The following is a 20,761-nucleotide window of genomic DNA, read 5'->3' on the forward strand; positions in this document are numbered from 1 at the left end:
GAACAAAAGCAGAGGAGAGAGAAAGGCTAAACTTACTGCTAGGTTGCTGGAAGTCAAGGGTCAAGTGCAAAGAGAACTTTATGGTGTATGGTGTTCCTGTCATGCAAAATATTCTGCTTATTAAATAGTTTATCTAGAAGTACAGAGTTATTACTCATAGAGCCCAAATTCCAGCTCCCAACAAGCTGGGACAAGAATAAAATCTGGCAATAGTTCATTTCAAAGGTCTGTGGGAATCAAAATCCTTAGGGAAAATAAGCACTGGTTAGTTGCTATTCCAGCTTTCTGAAAATTTCCCCAGAATTCACCTTTGTCAAAGAGTATATACCTGAATTTCACAATACTAAGGAAATTTAGTAACAACTCAAAGTGGAAGTTTTCTAACAAGAATATACCCTTCCCTTCAATTATAGGCATATTATATAATGCCATTATCATTCTTTCTATTTATACACAACTGCCTATTCCTCAACTGGAGAAACTGGACTCCTAATTTAAAGTTATTCCTACTTTTGTTCATTTACAGTTTTGCAGTCTGAATTTGAGTCGGGCAAGAAATGACTGTGTTCCTTCTGACATGATTTCTAATATCTTGCTAATTCAGCTGCTGTATACATGTTATATACATGCTCATATCCTTCCTTGGATTGAATTTATGAATACTTTACTAGTTTTAATGTCCAGTAACATTAGCTGCTCCACTACATTTGCTGCACTTGGTGAGTTGATGGTACAGAGAGAGGATGGGATGGCTGGAGCAGGATATTGTAGCTGTGCTAGGAGAGGCTTATACGGAATTCATTTGGACTGTGTAAGTGAAAGGCTAATCTGACCCAGTCAGGGAGTTGTGTAAAGCCTAAAATTTCTTTAAATATCCCCGTATTCTTGCCAGTAGATTTGAAGTGGGAGAGAATGAGCATAATGTAGAGATCAGCCTGAAAAGTAAATATGGGGAGAAAGCCATTAAGCATGGATGAAGCACAGAAAACAGATGCTGAGAAATCAGCCAGCCTCATAAAAATTTCCACAGTTTACAATGAATCCTGCCTGGTAAAAGAAAAAAAAAAATTAAAAGAATATTTCCCCTGCAAAGTATAAACTACATGCATTTCTAAACTACGTGCATTTCTTTGAGTGAGGACCTTAAAATTTGCCATGGGTTATAACCCAATGCTTCTGTACGTTGTGGCTAAAGGCAGGCATATATGTTTCAGAGCCACTGCAGTCCTGGGCAGAGAAAAGGATGCACCACTGAGACACCAGAAAGCTTTCCACTTGGAGAGTAACAAAAATGTTTTCTAATTAGAGTTGAAAACCTTGCTCCAAAAGGGTCATTATTTATGGTGAAAGTCACCCATGTGTAAAGGGCTGATGCACCACTGAAGTCCCAATGCAAAGCTTTAATGGGATTTAAGTTGTTGTATAGGCCTTGTGAATTTTCCAGTAAACATATTGAGCATTCGCTGCACAAATCCAATGTTGAAGAAGGAAGCAAAATGATTGAACTGAATAAAATAATGTATTTTCAGCTATTGTTCCTGATTTTCAAGTGCAGCCTTGTACAAATAAGATAACAGCCAGATATTGGCTCAAGGCCATTACCAATAATGTCTCTGTCAAAGAGAGTATCTGTATCACATTATGATGAAATATGCTCATTTTCATTTTCCAATATTAATTTCTTCCCATACATCATTGAATTTAGGAAACAATGCTGTAAGTCAGCATCAAAATGTCTGTGCAAATGATAATCCAGTATTTCTCCATTTGTAAATTACTCTATTTGGATTAAGACCTGTGCTTTCCAATTGCCTGTGACAATACACTAATTAATAGATTAAATGCATCCTGCTTAATACAGTATTTAAAAATGTAATGATTATATATATTTCGTCAATTCTTCTACTGCATCATGCTTTAGCTTGGTTAAAATTAATCTGAGAGAAGAAACTGAATGGTTTTTAATTATCTTGAAATGTGGCTCTTACCTAGAGTATATTCTCTAACAGTAATTCACAAACAATGCCTGGAGTAAGGGCTGGGACAATGACTTTGTTGCTTCATTCACTATGACCTATCTATGTTGCTTTTTTTTCAGGAAACAGAACTTGTTTTGATTGCTCCTTCATTTATAGTAGTGATTTTTCTCTGTTGATAAAGCTGTCAAAGAACAGATATATTTTTCTCAAAGTTTGGCATTAGCAATTAATTTTTGCTATCTTCAAGGAAAAATTGAGATGCTACCCGATGGTTCGAGTTCTGTTCTGGGAGTAATGATTGTACAGATCTATTTCAGCTTGTCTGCAGACATTTAAGACAAGTTATTTAAGTCAAAATTTTTAAATGTCTTCTGTTGCTGGGTACCTGACAAGAGACTGCTAGGATTAACAGATTTTTGAAGGTATTAAGAATAGCCACTTGTTTACTTTGGCTATGTCTATGTCAGCAAGTGATGCAGACTGTAGGCAGCAGCTCTGCTGAACGGAGGAGCTAATGTCCACGCTGTACGAATTTCAGGAGGTTTTACTTCACAGTAGTCTAATTCTGGGTCGCACGGAAGGAATGAATGCACATAGGTGGTTCGGTGTTGCTAGGTGTCCTCCTGGAGTACACCTTTGGATTTATCTCCACCTGAAGAAGGACCAATTCATGCAGTCCAAAACCACACTGCAGCGAGAATGAAAGAGCAGTAAATGGGGATGCTTAACAGATTGACATAATTCTGCTCTCCTGATGTACACTAAAATGCTAATGCAGAGGTACCTGATGTGTTGCATGTTTCCCACCGATGAAAAAAGTATTAGTGCAGTACAGTGTACTGCTAGTGTAGAAAAAGCTACTATCTCTTTAAGTTTAGTGGTAGATGCTTTTATTTTGGTGCCTAAGTTCTCTTTCTTACAAGGGCATTACCTTAGACAACATAAGCTGATTTAGAATGGCAAAATGTTTAAAAACAGGTAACATTTTCATCCGACTAACTGGTTGAGTTAAAAAGCAGATGCATTTTTTGGCATGTAGTCCTTTATCGGGTCATATTTGGAGATGTAAGTATTCAACCCTAGGGACGTAGGGTTTTGGTAAGTACCGTACACTGGTAGTTTTCATTGTCTTAAAGTGGATTAGTTGGTGCCAATTATTGCTAAAAGGTAGCGCAAAAGCACTTCAGATTGCACCCAAGGCATGAGGGAAGCATTCTGAAGACATGGGTCTAAACTTCTTGAGACAGAAGTGCTTCTTACAAAAAAGAGTTTTGTTGAGCAAAATACTGTAGTTTTGAGCAGCACCTTTCTGTCTTCAGAAAGAATGTGAGTAGCCCAAAATATTCTGTATTTTTTTATTGTTAATAACAAATGATTGCATTACACGTTTACCAAATCACCATAATTTAAACTAACAATGAATTTAGTTTAATGCATCCTTCACCTCAAAGTAAACCTGCAGCCTTCTTAATTAGCAAAAGATTATATTTACCCCAGGTTGTTTTGAATAGATACTTATGGTATGTCAATGCACTGTACCACCCAATCACTGAAAACAAATGTGGTGCTGTATATATATTAAAAAAAAAAAAAAAAGGAGAGAACACATGACTAGTATTTGCAAGTAATCCCATTCAAGAATATACAAAGAAATCACAAGTCTCAGTTTTCCTATATAGTTGCAATTAGCACAGTCATGGCAGATGCATAAAACTGAGTTGTGGTTCTGAATTACCATAAGCTTAGGAAAAAAAAAAAAAAGAGTACTTTAAGTAGAAGCAACATAAGGAATGAAGATGGGGGAAAAATAAGGAAGTTGCATGTGGATATAAAAAAGAACTTGGGGAACCATGTCTGATAATGAACAAAAATATAGCTATTCTTAATAATGAAACAGAAGGTTACCGAGAAATTTGACTTGCTCACTTCCAGTACATTTAAATTAGGGTAAGAATGAGAACTAGCAGGGAAAAAAACCAAACCACCTTTTCATTAATAAAATAATCTGGTAAGATAAGAGGGTGAATTAGAGAATACCCTTGCATTAACGTGAGAAAAAGTTGTCAAGGGGTATAAAATGAGCACGATAGGGTTAAGATTAAATATGCTGAATAGGTAACTCTTTAAATCTCCTGTGTGCTTTGTTGAGGTGAACAGAATACTACTTATGTACAAAAAGCAGTTTGGATTAAATGTGTGACAAAATATAGATTAGATAGGAAAAAGTTCTGTCAACTGAAAATCTATAGTGCTAATTTACCCAAAGAGATGAGCTCCATATAAACATTAGTTCTCTTGGCAAAGATTGATTATTTTTGATCAATAACTAAACATTGTCTATACAAGTAGCAGTTTTAAATATTTTTCAGCTAGGTAGTTCTAGTCAAAGCTATAGTTACTGCACTTCGAGCTTAATTCAAGTTGTCTTAAGCTGAAAGTTTTGGATTTGAATGTATTTCTATTTCAGTAATCTCTGAAAACATCAAAATAGCGAAGTCTACAATCCATACTATTTCAGTGGAACGCTTCCAGTGTTCACAGTTCCTAATATAAATTGTCATATTGTGTTTGTTCTGTAAAACTTTTAAAAAATACACTGTTTACCTTATGATATAATTCTTAATATGGAGAAGCGCAAAAAGCATAGGCATTTATCCTGATTTTATCAGTCCATATTTTTGAATTTTGGACTTCCATAATCTCTATTTGAATAATAGAAAAGATGTCTCAAAAAAGAGTTTGCCTCTGCTCTATAGTAATTATTATTTAAATTATAGTATCGCATTTTATATTATTCAGTGTAGGGACATGTGAAAAAGATACCACTTTGTCTTGAGAGCTTGTATATTGGGATTTATTTCTGGGTTCAGTAAATGCTATTACATTATCAACTTCGTGCATGCCATTCCTCATGAGAAAATATATAATACTTTTTATTGCTGTGAGACACTCTGAGTGCTCCTAAGTATGATGCATTGAGCCAATGTGTAGTATTTTTATTACTTAAAGTATAGGAAATCTTACATCGAAAGAAAATCTAAGCTGTTTCTTTGATGTTACTTTATACCAATATTCACAAATAGTCCAGTACAAGTTCTTTTTACCTAAAGAAGAATGGAAATTAAACAAAGGGACAACAAGGCTTGGAAACAATCAGCAGTGAGAACTCTGATTTTTTTTTTTTTTTTTTTTTTAATTGTATTCTCAGTTTTATGTCTTTGTGTTCAGTTATTAACAACATATCAGACTGAGGAAAATGCAGAACAAGGCCAAGAAAGTTCTGGATATCTTTAATGACCATAGGCTCCATTAAATTAAATAGGAGCATTATATGGAGCTAGTGGTAGATAAAAATCTAATTACTTTTGGCAGTGTGCTCATATCAGTGAAAGGATATATGAACACAAAGATAAGATATAAAATATTGAAGTTGATAGATGCTGTGATCCTTTTGGGAATCTCTGATGTTACCTTTATTTATGGAGCCTCTCTGATACTTAATAGGGATAGTGCCTCAGAAATAAAGAAGTACGTTTGTCTTGTCCCATGGAACTCCACGGCAGTTCTGCTGCCTTACTGATTATTAGAAATCCCTATTTTCTTTTCTTCCCTGCACCTCTCAGTAGCCAAAATAGTAACTGAAGTTGAATATTTTAAAGCTTATGGCCCAAATTGCTACCAAATAGCAATAAAGAAGCAACGGAAGCCTGTTTTGTCCTTCAAGCACTTGCAGACTTTTGACACTTACCACCGTGTAGGTGCAACTGTGGAGAAATGGTATGAACAGAAGTAGGCCAGATCAAATCAGAAGGAGACCATCTGAGCAAGATGTAGAATATGGCTCCCAACATTTAAAAAAAAATACTGCATGGGAATGGACTTTTCTTGCGTGCTGGAGGAGAAAATGAAAGAAAGCATAAAGCTTGTGCTTCCCTAAACCACCTATTCCATCTTCAGACCTTGCAGAATTTATGGTAGGGAAGAGAAAAGGTCTGGGTGTGAAAAATAGAAAAGACTGTGTTGTCCCCCCCCCCTTTTTTTTTTTTATTTTAAATTGCTTTCATTAAATATTATAGTGAGTAAGCCCACTGGTATCAATAATCATGGAAACAATTTTGGAATTACACAGAGCACATTAAAAGCTTGCTCAAAGCATTCCTGTAAAAAAACTGATTCAAAAAATTATGTTCTGCTTGGGGAATGGAAGCCTATGCATAAGTTATGTGATCTGCGAATTAATGAATTGTGCAGTCTAGGCCAAGAATTTCTCATGAAATGTTGATGAATCATGATTAAAATGGAGAAAATAGCAGTCTTCATACAGAGACATGCCAGTAATTTTTGTAACATTAGAGACTCATGTGTCCTGAAATTTTGCGTAAGTCTTAGTGGCCTGTGTTTAGCTAAAGTATGTCATGTTGTACCAGAGATCTATTCCTTGCGGGAGTTTCACCTTCTCACACCGGAGCTGAACTTACTCCAATATCTTCTGAAATTTGATCTTGCATTCTTCTGATTTTCTTTTTAGCAGTCTTAAGCCCAGTGCCAAGAGTAGTTAGTTTTATCCACCACGATGCTTCATTCTACTTCTGCTCAAGCTTTTGCAACATATGGCCTTTAAGAATAAGTTTTCCATCCATTTTTTTTTTCCCCACAGGCTCATTACCTTCCGCATCTCAATGCTGAAATGCTTAGTGTGCCCATGCTTCAAGTGAATTTAAACCATTCCAAATTTTATTGCCCTCCTGCTTTGTATTGACTGTTCCTCTCTGTTAGATTCATTATCAAATGCAGTTGCCCTCTCTGCCTGCTCCTTCCTTCTGATGGCTAATGGTTTCAGTTGATAATGTTATGCACAAATGTAGTGGTCAGTTTGCCGTAATCCTTTATATTTTTTTTTTTTCCTTAGCCAATAACTTACCCATGTTCTTCATCAATGATAATGTACTTACTAACTTCTCATTTAGTAATCTGTGTTTATTTGTCATTAATATTTTGTGAGTATAATTACATAACTCTTTCTTAATTGTACCATACTAGCTTGAAATATAACCTCTTTGTGGTTCCATTCTGCTTGTCCTTTTAGCATGGTAACACTTAGAGTCATTTTTCATGCATGTTTACGACCTCCATGGTTAGTGCTTGCTATGGACATAAAGCTTCAAAGTCTGAAATGTCATGTCTTGGTTATCCAATTGTTGTACGGTAGAAAGGAAAACATAAGTGGGGACTCTATGAGTATGGTGGTAAAATTATCAATATTTAAGATCGAGAGGTCTGGCTGAGAAGTTATCTTTACTAAAAGAACATGCCTTTCGGACTAAAAGCTAACAGTCTGTGATTGTTTCCAACTCCCCACTTCTGAGCTAAGGTAACGCTGGGTGTGCCACTGCTGTAGACTCCATCAAGAGCCATCTCTCCATATTGTCATGTTATTTACTCTTTGATTCCTTGGCAGTTAGCAAGCTACTTGAGGAGTCCGTCCCTCCCAGGGATGGATACCTGGCTTTGTTAACATCGACACAGGATTGTTTTTCCTCACCTCTTTCTTTCTTTTCTGAAAAAGTATATGGGTCGGGTCCCTCCAACTGGGAGATACTGTCTGAACGTTCTCTCACTATGGTCATAGTTCATAAAGCTTCTCTCTGACCTGTCCTAAATTGTACTTGTGTTATTATGCACTGGGGTCCCCAGATTCTCAAACATAAGAAAATGGTGCTTTAAGGTTTACTGTAACATCTGTGTTTGTATATAGTGCTAGCTGTATGTCGGGGAAATTTTTGTAAGATGTATAGCTCGTGTTACTTTCTTACAGAATTCTTCTTGTATAGGTGATAGTACCTATCAGACCTTCCGAGTATCTGAATGAGTAATAATTTCAGGGTACTGAATTAGGTGAGATGCTGAAATGCAGGGGAAAAGGAGCAGTTTAATTCCAAAATACAGAAATTACTGTAAGAGTAATGCTTTGTAAAAAAAAAATAATTTGTTACAAGATGTTATAGCATTAAAGCTTTTTAAGGTTCTAGGTTAGCTGTCCATGCTTTGACATCATCTCAGGTATTGATACTGGTAAGGATGGTTCTTTTCTGACAATGTTAGCATTAATCCTAAAATTCTTCGGTGTTATGGTTGTATGTTCTGCACTGATGCTGATTTCTTAATAACTTTTTATTGTTCTGTGTACAAAGCTATCATCAATTATCTGTTGAATACAATTCAGAAATACTTGAAAATATATTTGAATTTTATGGCTAAGTTAAGGATGTGCCATTGAATTGCACATCTTAATCTGATTAAATGGTCATCGTATTATTATCTACATTTATTCATTCAATCTCTATTTTCTTTACATTCTTACTGTTTCTTGATATTCTTCCATTAGTGCATTTCAAGATCAGTTTAACGGTTTGTCAGTTCCGTGTTATATTCCAGATAGCTGTAGGACACTTAGGTGTATAAAGCTTGTATTTTGGAAGAAGCGTTCTTTTATTGCTTTAGCTCCAATGGGTTGCAATGACTTTCACTCCAGTCATTTGAACAGTTTGGTAAACTAAACTGAAAGCTGTCCTTTAAACTGTGATCTCTCTTGGTGAGGAAAAAGGTGATAAACATGTGACATTGTGCTGTTTCCTCCTAATTGCATTATTCAGCTATTAGTAAACTCCAGGAAGACTAGTATAGAAACTAAACTGAGAGAGATTAGAAATGCAGCTATGAGACTAACATTTTCATTTCTTATGGAAACTTTTAATATGCTGCATTTAAGTAAGGAAGCCTTTGAGGGTTAGCCCGCTGGACAACACTGATAAGGAACTACGGAGCACATGGTCAGTTCAGGACTTCCTTCACCAATTTATTGTTATTTTGTTAGGTCTTAGCCTAACTGCCTGCAGCTGCCATTTCATCCTACGAATCTGGAACCTCTTCACTGAGGGCTGCATATTAAGTTACCGTGTGTGGTGTGGAAATTGCCATAAAAAAAATTTAAAAAGTAATTTAGAAATTGTGTTAGGTATGGAGAAATTATCTCGTGAGTTATGTACGTAAAAACTCAGTTTGCTTGACTGGGGTAACATAAAAAAAAGGAAGAAGGAAAAGATGACTTCTTGGAGTTTCATAATACCACCAGCTTATGTTTACATTGCCGGCAATAACAGGAGCCCTTATTGTGTAGATGTAGGCTTTGCGTTTTTTGATTTACCTATTCATGTTATGCTAGTCCATCACTTCCCACAGTACGCATCATGTTTAACTATCATACCTGAGCTGATATGATTTGAATAAGTGCACCATAAATCATAACAACTGCATAATTCCTTTATGTCCTTGTTTAGAATATGCTTTATGTAACTGAAAGATGCCACAACTCATAGTAATGGTACAGGCCAATATTGCAGAGATCAAGAAAACTATTTGCTTAGCATTTATAAAAATCACATTGATTATTATATTGCATGGTGTGTGTAATCTAAATATGGATATCTGCCTGAGGAATGGAAGCAAGCTAGAGAAGGAGAAATTATTACAAATGTCAAAGTGCTTTCGAAACAGTCTTTAGTGGATGGAAAGTCTCCAAAAGTTAGTACCATTCAGCAGAATACAGACATTTCTTGAGCTCAGCAGAAACACTGAAAGCTGTTAGGCTTTTTTTTTTTTTTTTTTTTTTTTCCTTCTAATCACTTACCCTTGTGTAATGGACTTGAATTGACATTGGGGAAATGAAAGATGAATCAAATGCATTTTCTGTCTTTTCATCAAAGCAGTCCTTTGGCAAATCAAGTGTGGGTCTTCCTTGACCCATTTCCACTTTCAAGTTGCATCTTCAGGCAATGAATTCATTCCAGTAATATTTTGATGAATGCCAAGCTGAGAATAACTGTGATATTCTGGAACACGATTAAGGACTTTCTTTGATTTCCCCTGTCTTTAACTTCACTGGAATACTGGAAAAGTACCAAACCCAAGAGCTGATACAGAGCTGACAAAGTAATGAATCACCATTTCCATCTCTATCAAATTTTAAGAATTAAGAATGACTGCTTGATTTCCTCTTCTAGAGAAAATGCAGCATCAGAAGGTTATTAAGTCAAGATGGAAATTTGGAGAAGATATTTCTGTTTAAATAAATCTGTTCTGTAGGAGGGGGACGTGAGGATATGGGTAATTTTCGTTGTGTGTAACAGCCTGAAAAATGTCATGATGCTTCATGTTAGCTAGCAGATGAGAGAGCTGTGTTACCCTGTTTACCTGTTATAGTACAAGCAATAACAGAGCACATCTGAGTACATCTTATAGAATATGCCAAACTCTATTGACTTGATTTAAGAAGACTGGTAACAAATAGCTAAGGTTCTGACATCCATTCTGAATGGTAGACAGTAGACATATATAAACCATTTAACTCAGGCTCTCTTGAATATTCACCACTTGGCAGTAGATGCTTGCTTTTATTTGGCTCGTGTCTGTAAACTTTTGCACAAACTAGAGTTTTATTTATTACATATACCAGAGTTTCTGTAAATCTTTAACATTGCTTTTTATTGATATACTACAGGTTCAAGTACTAGTTGCAAATAATAGTACGAATTCCTGATTGACACATTTCTTTAATCCCTGAAGTCAGTCTCTTCTAGTAGTTATATACTCTGACACCCAAAAGATCTCATGGTTCTTTTGATCTTCATAGTTTTGAACGTACAGTTCACAAGGAACAGTGTTCTGGTGTCCCACTGCATTCACGAGTCCACACAGATATGTCTTGAAGCAATTGAGGCCAACCTCGAGAGTCAAGCTGCCAGGTCAACCTCTGTGGTCAAGCTTCACAAATCTGTGTCCTTACCTTATCTTGTGTTGTGTGTTAGCCCAGCCAGGAGCAGAGAATGCTCAGCTGTTAACAATCTGTCGTTTTAGCTCTGCCGTGATTTGGTAATGTCTCTTAAAGATCAAATGCATATGAAATAAATAATTTTAAAAAATAAGAAAAAAAAAATAGCCTGCAACACTGGTAGCATAGGTTCAGTTGGCATGATGTTGGGCCATTTGCAAGCAGTTTAATTCCAGGCATTTGAAAAATAAAATGGCCATTGGCTTGACTAACTTGTGCCTCAGCAAAGCACAAGCAGGGGATGTAACAGCTCAGGACTTGAGTTCTTACTGTTTGCATCCTTACAGCACTGGCGACAATTGCCAGGGTTTGATGGCTAGCGTTGGCCCGGTTGGAAAGCGAAAGACTTTAATTAAACTGATACATGGAAAGACCTAAATTAGGTTTTGTTTTCTTTAAATGAATAGATCTGCAAACATGATAATTTCCATAATAAGGCCAAGAAATTTTAATGAAATTCTAACAATTTTTCTCATTTTTATCCATACCAATTTTGGCACGCAAAAATAATTTGAGGAAAGACAGAGTTGAAGGTATGCCAATGTAACTTCAGAACAGGGGAACCTACAAGCAAACGTATACTAACGATGCAAGTATGCCAGGACTTTCTGGTTCTTTCAGAAATGAATCACGCTTAGATACCACATGCTATGTAAGGAGTTGAAAAAAGCTCTGATTTATTTCAAAAAATACATTTACCCTTGGAGCAGCAATGCAATACCTCAAAGCCGTGTTTGTGTAACTTTCCCTGTAATTTAGACCACAGGCATACTTCATATATTGACCATGCTTCCAGAAGGCCCACTAGAGATGCTTTTCCAGTTTTAGGTTTATGTAGGATGCCGTGATCATATTTTCACAGGGAAGTAGCTCAAAGACAGTTGTAAAATCAGGCTACCCGCTAGGTGGCAAAGAGAGACAGTGATTTGCAATGTATTTCTGTACATGGGAAAAAGAGGGCGAAAAGCAGCCAGCTGTAGAGCCAAGTTTACAAAAATATATTGTGTTTTACTGGCCTAGCCTTTTGGAGTGAGACTGAGTTTTGATAAATGTGATTCTGAAAGACTGGAAGGAGCAGATTGATTAAGGCAGTCTAGACTAGAGAAGAGAGCTATCTGCATGTAAAGAAAATGATCTAATTTCAGTTTGTCCGATTTAGTGACCTACTTGAAAGGTGTTTATTTCTCCAACTCATTTCTTACAAATTGTAATACTCAGTGTAAAGGACCGTGATGTTGTGGTCGGCTCAGCTGAATTGCTGAAGCAATAAGCTGTTATTAAAAAGTAATATTTTTAATGAAGAAATTCCACTAGCCACACTACAGAATATTGGAAATATGGGCCATCTCTACTGCAGTTATTAGAGTTACCATACAAATCCATTGTTGCAGGTAAAGCCATATATAATCAGTGCATTTACAGCCCACACCTGCAATGTACTTCCTTGACCTTGCAATGTCGTACCCAAGAATGTGAAGTGGAAGTTTTCATAGTGAAAACAATTAAAGATTAGGGGGGATTTTTCTTCTCTTTTTTTCATGTTTTTCTATACCCATTCAAGGCTCAGCTGAGGCTTCCGTGGGTTTGGATGTATGGTGATTGTGACACAATATTTATTATAAAACAGCAGCTATATCGAGCAGTTCAAATTTGTTGTCAGCATTCTTTTTGTTGCACTGTCAAAATAAATTCTTTTCAGGTTTATAAAGAACTGTAACTTTCCCTTGGAATGAAAAGAATGAAAACTTAATTTGTGGAAGGAAAACGAAGCACTACTATTATTATTGTTAAAACTGTATGTTTTTTGTGAAATTCAGCTTGTGTTTTGGGTATTCTTCCTCTTTGTAAGGTAATAGTGAAGCTCAAGAAACTTTACTGTAGGAAATGGGAGAAAACCTTATATTTAGTTTCTCTGTACTTTCTATTATGAAATTCTTTTTGCTTATTTTGAAGAGCTCTAATATCTCAATGAATTCTAGTAAGAACTTGAAATTTGAAAGACCCAAATAATCCTGACACATAGCTAGTCTTTTGTTCAGAAAAAAACCCCATACATCTCTGGGGAAATTTTGAGGTAGTAAAAAAAAAAGTGTTTTGCACCTCATATATTTAAAAATATTAGCCTCATATTTATAAATTTATTACATAGAGAATGGCAATAGAACATGGTGGGAACAGATCATGGAGAAAGAGAAAACTAGTCTTAAAAGAAGATAATCCTTCCAGTGAAAAGGGATCATGAAGTTTCTTTATGTCTTTTATGGTGAAGCACAGGAACAGACAGTACTTCTCACTATCTATTGAGGGAATTTCTGTGCTGGGAAATTTGAAAAAGTGTATTTGATGAGGAACTTGGAAGAACAAAGATGAAAGTACTTTTCTAGGAAAAAGGTTGATAGTTCAAGTGTAAGGAAGCTAGTAACAACAATGGCAGAGGGGGGAAAAAAAGGACTATGGAGATAAAGAATATGGAGGATGTCAGTAAGACATGAAAGCTGAGATGTTTAAGTCACTAGGTCTACATATAACTTTTCAGATAAATATGAGGAGTTTGATACTGATATAGGAAGTGTCAGAAAGCCTTGAAGACACTCAGACAAGTCAAGGTGAAAGGATGATTTGATGGGAATGGAAGAGCTGCAATTTGAACAAAATAAGGAAAATAAGTAGCAAAGGCAAGAGGCTTCAGCGTTTGACACACAAGAGGATGAAGCTAGATTATAGAATGTGTGCATGGAAGAAGTGGAAGAAACTACTTTCAGAACTGCCAAGGAAAAAAAAATCTTTATTTGCTAGAAACAGTGCTTGTGTGGGATGTGAAATTCAGGGACAAAATTTCACTGTGCCTGAAGAAGAAATTGCTTGCTGAAAAACTCTCCTATATATTATGCAGAATTAACACAATAGCTTTAATCCTGTTGTGACAAAGAAAAATATGGTTTATTATAAAGAGGATTGTTTTGGAAAGGCAGTCTCAATTTTCTTGCTAGATAAGAGACAAAATGTTCTCTTGGCTTCCCACTGCTATCTGAGCATCCAACAGAAGTGAACTAGTCAAAGAGAAACCCTAAAATAACAAGCATAAAGCTTGTGTGAAAACTCATTGTTCTGTATAAAATGTAAGTTGGGTGTGGGGGGTGAGGAATAACTGTAGAACTCTATTAAAATGTGTATCATCCAACTGGATTCAACAGTATTAGATTCAGTAGATTTTTTTTTTTCCCATAAGGGTACCTTGAAGAAAAAAATCTCTTCCTAAATATGAAAATATGAACTGTGTAATTCACACTTACTCAAAGTTTTCTTATGTCTGGGTAAATAATTTTTGTCCATTTAAAAGCAAATTCTTTGCTTGTTTTACAAGCTCTTTCACCTGCTTTCACACAGTTTGGTTATCTCATTGAGGACCACTTTGTCCAAATGTCAGTCAAGATCTGGAGGAAAACCAAGTTTCTCTATAATGTGTTTCTTCAGTAGACAAATTTAAAATGCACAGCCTATTCTTTACACTCCTCTAATGAGGAGATAATCTGAAAAAGTCCAGAAGGATACTTAGAAGCATGGTTTTGGAATTTCAGATATGTTTTGAATGCTAATTTCTCCTCAGGGTGCAGCAGCTCATTGGAGAGCTAAATATTCAGGCCAACACAGTCTGCATAACAGTATGCTTTATGCACCTTCACAGAACACATCTAGAGGATAAGTAAGGTCCAGATTTTTGACTGACCGACTACTTACAGTAGTCCACTGAAATCACATTTGAATTTGACTTTACATTTCACTTAAACTAAGTTAATTGAACTGTGTTTTAAAGTAGGTAGGCAAAGATAACTTCTCCATTTTGCCAGTGGGTACTCAGGAAAGCTACACACGCCAATGTTCGTGACCTTAAGCGAATAATTACCGGAAGACATCTGATGGTACTTTGTACCTCTGATTTAGTTTTATTATATGAGTAGAACAGTAATTTACAGGGCCTCTGAGAAGCTACTAGAGTGATCTAAAACTTTTCTCTGAAAATGTTCAGTTGACAGAGTCCACTGATAAAGCTCCAGGTAACGTACAGCATTACAGACATGCTGATAAGTGTTGAAAAATATTGAATAGGACATTTTGGAAAAATAAAATAATAAAGAATCCCCCAAAATCATTGTTTCTAGGTAATATCTATGTGTCACTTAAACATCTGTACTCAGCTTACAGTAGAGCTGTGGCTGTAAAAGTCCCATTAATCTCCATGGTACAAATTCTAAAATACCATTACTGATTCTATATAGGTGTATATATATGTAATATTATAAATATGTTTTTATATAAATATATATTTATATTTTAAAATATTGATGACACACTTTCTCTTACAAGACTAACTACATAAATTGAACTCTTAAAACTTAACCTTCATCAAATGAGTTTTAAAACAGCTAGCAAAATGGCTTTCTGGATTGTTAAAATTGATTTTTCTATACATATTAGAAAAATGCAGACATTTCAAGGATTAGAATCAAGGTAGTATCATGACAGTTTTGTTTAAGTTAAAGGACAGTCATCTCACAATGTGATCTCTGGCAAAATAATGGATGGATTGGTACAGAACTCTATTTATAAAGACTTAAAGGACAGTAATATAATTAAAGCACAAAATTTGGTAAGAAAAGGCTTTTTGGTCAGGCAGAAAAGTCCAGGAAAAACAAAAGGCTAAAAGTCAAGAGAGAATTTTGAGAATGTTAGTCTGTGTATATTTTAAATGGTGAGGATAATTAAAAATGGGAGCAGTTTACGAAGAGTTCTGATGTATTTTTTCATCACTGGGAAATAATACAAGGAAGACTGGTTATATTTCTGAAAGAAAATGTCTTGTTCAAACCCAACTGTTGGACTGTGAAGCTGGAATGAGTGCATGAAAATCAGCTAGTGCTAAACAGGAGGTTAGAATACATAGTTAAAATGGGTTTTTCTAGACTTAAAGGCTGTAATGTGTGAAAGAAGCATTGCAATGCCTGACTGTGAACTCAGTGAATCATCCCCTTTGTACTTTTAAATATATATATATATATATATATATATATATATATATATATATATAGTAAGCAACTGTTCTGGCTTCAGCCTTAAATTAATTTATTTTCATGACAATTCTTTTATGTTGGACTAAGTTAAATGGTGAATGCCTGTGTTTAAAGAGGAATGCTCAAAATGTGTGTATGTTTTTTTTTTTTTTTTTTTAAAAAGTAACCTGGTGGTCTTTGACTTTTTATGTTTAATTTGCAATGGGAATCCAACTTTTTATTATAGTTGGTAGTAAACCAGTGATTTTGTAGAGAGCTGAGCTGAATTCCATTCTGTCAAAAATTGCAATTTCAGATTTGGACTGCAAAATTATTATTTGTAATGGTGCAAGAAGTACAATGAGCGCGGGCTGACTTTCAGATCTTGGGGATTATGTATGCTAGAGATGACATTTAGAAAAATCATTTGTTTTACATCAAATCCAAGAGGCTTGCAGAGTCACTGGGGGGAGAACAAAACACGGAGCCCTATGAAGTGATTTCTGACACGGTGCTTTTCTTACTTGAAACACATTCTAAAGCTAAAACTTTGCTTTGTTGTGCTGTTGAAGTACTACTGCCATTGAAATGGTGCTAAGCTGTTTACTGTCAGAGGCAAAAAGATGCCAGTGTCTCCAGCACGTGCTTAGGCATTTTTCGGTCCTGGCAGCGTGCGCAGCACAGCGCCTTCCTCAGCCCTAAGCCTTGCTGTGTTTCACAAACCGGGCATTTTACTGGTTTGTGACTCTCCCTTTCTTTTCTTATGGACTAACCCGAGTCAATTGCCCTTCCTGGATTTAAGAAAAAGAAAGCAAGCTCACATGAATATATGTCTTTAAGTCCTACAGCTGATTTATGCCCTACCCACCATTCATAAACAGCACATACAGGCTGCAGTTGTTGTTTTTTGGCCACCCTTGCACATCTGCTGAGGCGCGTTGAGCCCTGAGCGTGCGTTATCACCCTTAGCTCGAGCCCCTGATTTGGAAGTCCTCGCTGTTTCCGTGCGCGGTGTAAGGAGGATGAAATACTTTACTCTTTGCTCTGGATTCCAGTTAGTGTAATGGTGTCGTGGCTTAACCCCAGCCAGCAACTAAGCACCGCGCAGCCGCTCGCTCACTCCCCCCCCATCCAGTGGGATGGGGGAGAAAATCAGGAAAAGAAGTAAAACTCCTGGGTTGAGATAAGAACAGTTTAATAGAACAGAAAAGAAGAAACTAATAATGACAATGATAACACTAATAAAATGACAGCAGTAGTAATAGAAGGATTGAAATGTACAAATGACGCGCAGGGCAATTGCTCACCACCCGCCGACTGACACCCAGCCAGTCCCCGAGCGGCAAAATCCCTGCCCCCCCCTTCCCAGTTCCTAAACTAGATGGGACGTCACATGGTATGGAATACACCGTTGGCCAGTTTGTGTCAGGTGCCCTGGCTGGGCATGAGAAGCTGAAAAATCCTTGACTATAGTCTAAACACTACTGAGCAACAACTGAAAACATCAGTGTGTTACCAACATTCTTCACATACTGAACTCAAAACATAGCACTGCACCAGCTACTAGGAAGACAGTTAACTCTATCCCAGGTGAAACCAGGACAAATGGCAATCCCAGCACACAAGTCCTGGCGTGAACCTAGTCCTTTAGCCTGTGTGTGCTTTCATCTGATCATCCGTTAAAGGTTGTGACCTGTCGTATAAATGCGCAGCCGACCATTTTGGAATAAACATCATAAGATACACATTATAATGCAACAGACCGTAACAGTTGCATATAAAACATTATAGTATATCATGAAAACATTTACAACTAATTAGTTTAAAGCAATAGACTACCATAATTATCATCTACTAAATAATTAGTATTACTTACTTAGAGGATTAATTAGTTTGCTTCTGAAGTACTTTGAAGATGCAAAGCAAAGAATAACTGCCACGTATCGTGACCCGTGTTCCCTTACAACTGAACATAACATATTGCCTAAAATGTGTCGTCTTGTTTATGCAAAATTGTATTTCATTAGGCCAGTATGTGGCAGCATTATTGACTGGATCTAAAAGGATTTTGTTGCTATGAAACCCATTCAGAAAAGTGCTCCTTTCTCCAATCTAAGTGAGTGATTGCAGCTCTCCTGTGGGGAGATCTAAGACTCGGAGGAGAATGCAATTAAGATTCATCATGCGTAGGGAGTGAAATTCATCCCCGTGCATTGATCTGTAATATATTTTTATATGCATACTAGCATTAAGAATCTAATTACCACATACTGAGAGCAAAATTCACCCCTAGAAGAATTAACCAGTTCAAAGGTGCTGTTCAAGAATCCCTGTAGCACTTGTGCCTCACAAAAGCCCCACATTAAAGTTCCTGATTTTCTGAAGTACCAAATGCCAAGATCTCTTAATGATCTTAGTGGAAGCAGTGGCTGCTTTTCAAAACCTCTGACTCCAGGGCCCTTTGAGGAATGAGGGACATACATAGACAGCTTTGCCTAGGCTCTGAATTTATCTAGTATGAAACAGAAATTTGGGTATGAGAGAGATCTATTGTCTTGTCAGTGCTTCTCGGCAGATACGCAAGACTGTGCAGAACTAAATAACTGCCTAATTGTGATTTTCTTTTGTATTCCTTGTGTATAAGAAAGCGGAATGATGGGTAATGCTGAGTGTTAGACATTTGCAAAGGTTTGTATGTTGACCTCTAATCTAAAAGCAGTAGTTTTCTGAAAATTGAAAATAATCTGACTTGTCCCTTCCACAAATGGAAATAAAATCTAGTAATTAAATCCCATTGTACATGATGGCACATTTACTGCATTAATATTAAAGGATGATTAATGGAGTTATAAATCTCTAAAACCAAGGAAAGATAAGGAAAATCCTGTGATAAATCCGTAACTTCAGCAGCATTGGCAGACAGCATTATATCTGGATATTGCAACAGTCTTGAGTTTATTGTCAAGAGACAGAGGCCAACTGCAGTAGATTCCTAGACAGGAAGGGTCAGCAAGTGACCTTCAGCTCTTCTAAATATTTTTAGAGCATTTATGTTAATACTTGTTCTTAAGCACCAAAACCCTTTATGACAGTTTCATTTATCCTTTCTAAAATTATATCAAAGTGGACCTTTTGTATATTAACTACAGACAAGTGATGAGCTATGCAGCAGGATCTTAAACCTCAGTGAAGAAGAGGTTTAATCATCTGAATATGATGTTGGTATTATAATACCTACAATCCTTAAATATTCTCTATTTTCTTCACTTTTTTGGTGAAGGACATTTAAAAGCACAAGGGAAGGTGTACCGCACATGACAGGAAAAACTGAGGCTCACTGTTAACATAGCATGCTTCTAACTTCACTGAGTTATATCAGTTGCAACTGTATTTTTTTTCCAAGTGAAAGCACACTGTTCATTCATTGGGAGTTCTGATTTTACTTACGGACTTTTTATAACTCTGAGGAATTCATTAAAAACTTCTGTAACTCTTTGAAGTTCCACGTGTTCTACATACATAATTACTAAACCATAAATTTATTCTTTGCTCTTTTCTAGCTTCAAGAAAGGCTGGTTATTTAATCTGGAAGTTTATAAAGACCATAGACTTAGATGATGAATCACATAACATAGCTATCAAAAAATAAATGCTGGATATCTGACAGAGGGAGTATGTGAGCAGTCACAGTATAAGTTCTATGTAGCTAAACCACGTACCAAGTACTCTTCAAGTAACGAATACATTAGAATCATAGAGCGGGTTGGGTTGGGTTGGAAGGGACCTTTAAAGGTCAACTAGTCCAACCCACCTGCAATGAGCAGCAACATCTTCAACTAGATCAGGTTGCTCAGATTAGCGGACATCTGGTTTGGTTTGCGTGGGGGTTTTTGTTTTTTTTTTTTCCTCAGTAAAAGCATTTGCAGTGCCTTTGTTTGAAGCAGCTGTTAAAAGCGTAGCTGGTTGTGGAAAAATTGACTCATTTGCACCTTTCTCCCCAATTCTGCTGCCTGTCCTTCCAGGATCAGCCTGGCTTGGCAAGAGTTTCCTTCTCCTTCTGCTCAAACAGAGTTGGAACTGAAAGGTCTTGGTCGCAGGTGAGGAGAAACAGGAAAATATCCCTGCCAGCAACTTGTTCTGACATCTGCCTCGTTTTCCCATCTCTCTCTGAAATCCTCCCACAGCTACGCTTGGGTAAATCCTCACTCTGACTGTAGAGGATGTAGGAGTCTCCTCTTCATCCTGCTTCCCACCCCCCCCCGTGTACTCTGATTCAAATCTGGAAGCTGCCAGATGATTTTTTAAAAGCAGATCTCCACTCTAAATGGTAAAGAGATTTACCCTAAAAGGAGAAGTCACAGCTGAAAGCCCTTACACATTCATTATAGGTTCTCGTGCGCCTGTTCTTGGAGCATTTCCACTGTTTTGTTTCAAATGATAGACACTTGTCAAGTTCTAAGGCCTCTATTCCAATGGCAGCAGCATCTACAGAATTAGACTCTAATTAATATGTTTGTTGGCAGTTTCTATAGTGAGGTCCAGAACTGAATAGGGCTGAAGATGAATGCGTTCCATCCTTTTCAGAATAGCTGTTTCTGGCCAAGGCTGATTTGCTGTAGCAGGGAAGAAAACTTGTCCAGGTTCTGCCTCTGATGTTACAATCCTCTGAGTAAAATAAATAATCTGTCTTCAAGACCATCAGTTTGATGTCATCAATAAGCATTTCATTTGCTTTTATAACAGGTAATAAAGAAGGAATCTATTTCTAGTATTAGCAAATTCCCTGCTATCTGAAGCATTACAGGTTTTTCAGCGAGAGTGATAACACAGAAACCTGGCGGACAATG

The 20,761-nt window shown here is 36.6% G+C and overlaps 1 long non-coding RNA gene across 1 annotated transcript in view; it reads left to right on the forward strand.

The window, feature by feature from the left end:
* Positions 1-20,761, forward strand: part of LOC142039962 (uncharacterized) — a 65,574-nt gene that overhangs the window by 39,749 nt on the left and 5,064 nt on the right. The gene's annotated exons all lie outside the window — the stretch shown is intronic.

This window comes from Buteo buteo, chromosome 16, assembly GCF_964188355.1.
Source record: "Buteo buteo chromosome 16, bButBut1.hap1.1, whole genome shotgun sequence".
NCBI lineage: Eukaryota > Metazoa > Chordata > Aves > Accipitriformes > Accipitridae > Buteo > Buteo buteo.